The sequence below is a fragment of the Chlorocebus sabaeus genome, chromosome 17 (assembly GCF_047675955.1).
Source record: "Chlorocebus sabaeus isolate Y175 chromosome 17, mChlSab1.0.hap1, whole genome shotgun sequence".
In the NCBI taxonomy this organism is placed as follows: Eukaryota; Metazoa; Chordata; class Mammalia; order Primates; family Cercopithecidae; genus Chlorocebus; species Chlorocebus sabaeus.
This window is the reverse complement of record NC_132920.1, coordinates 16,144,356-16,145,676: the sequence shown is the minus strand read 5'-3', so window position 1 is coordinate 16,145,676 and position 1,321 is coordinate 16,144,356. Positions and strand designations below refer to the sequence as shown.

Below are 1,321 nucleotides of genomic sequence, written 5' to 3'. Positions count from 1 at the left end.
CCGCCTCAGCCTCCTGAGTAGCTGGGATTACAGGCACCTGCTGTCATGCCCGGCTAATTTTTGTATTTTTGTAGAGACGGGGTTTCACCAGATTGGCCACGCTGGTCTTGAACTCTTGACCTCAGGTGATCCACTGGCGTCAGCCTCCCAAAGTGGTAGGATTACAGGTGTGAGCCACCGTGCCTGGCCTCTAAATATACTTCTAAATGAAAAAAGCAAACTGCTCCTTGAGCTGGCACCAGTGGGTAGCTTGAAAAAAGCAGATGGGGAATTCAAGAATATAATTCTACTTATCTTGGCATCTGGAGAAAAGATGTACCTGTATTATTTTTTAAGATCCTTTACCTTTTAAAAATAAACTTTTAATCTTACAGCTGTTTTGAATTTACAGAAAAATTATTGTGATAGTGCTGACAGTCCTCATTTGCTCCACACCTACTACCCCCTATTGTTTTTTTAATATGAAAAGACATTTCATTATTCTGACTTTACTATATAACATGTTAGTGAACACCCCGGATTGCATTTTCTCAAATGGCAAATGAACATTTCTCTTTGATTCCCCTGAGTACCTCAGTCATCTGTCTTTTAGAAGATCTAGTTTCTTGCACCATCTTTAGTACTGTCCATGAGGATACTGACAGTGCGTAACAGTAAAGAACGTTTGCTAAGTTGTTTTTTCATTGGTCTTTGCTCAAAGTGTTCACGTTTTTCTTCCCGTCTGGTTTCCAGCACTTGATCTTGTATTTCTTCATTATTGTGCACAGAATCTGGTTGAAGGATGGGTTTTGTGTGTTCATAGGGAATGTCCACAGAAGAGTGGTAGCAGGCTCACGTCCTGCTGTTGGAAGTCACAGCAAGCTCTACTTTGCAATGATAGTCTTCAGGTAGAGAAGAATACATAGATTTATAACACACAATATAAAGCTCCATTTTGCATTGGCAATAAATGTTTCAGGACAATTTGCTTTACTATCATCTATTTTACTGCTGCTACAGCCATGGGGTATTGAGATGCTTGTCAGGTGGTATAAATATCTTCAAAAAGGATGCTTTGAAGAGAAAATGCTTTGAAAATTTGCTTCTAGGCACACCAGTTTTCATCACTTGACAGCTCCTCAGCTCAAGTCTGCCATCTTGTTGCCCTCAATATTAACATCTTACATTTGTGTGGTGCATTTGTTACAATTAATGAATCAACGTTGTTACTATTTACTAAAGCCCATAATGGATTCATATTTTCTCCGTTTTTACCCAACATATTTTTTCTGTTCCAGTAACCCATCTAGGATCTCACATTACATTTAGTTGTCATTTGCTC

At 39.1% G+C, this 1,321-nt stretch overlaps 1 pseudogene; it reads right to left on the bottom strand.

Annotated features, from left to right (window-relative positions):
* Positions 1-519: 519 nt before the first annotated feature.
* LOC119626758 (large ribosomal subunit protein mL42 pseudogene) lies at positions 520-1,003 on the bottom strand (annotated as a pseudogene).
* Positions 1,004-1,321: the final 318 nt, after the last annotated feature.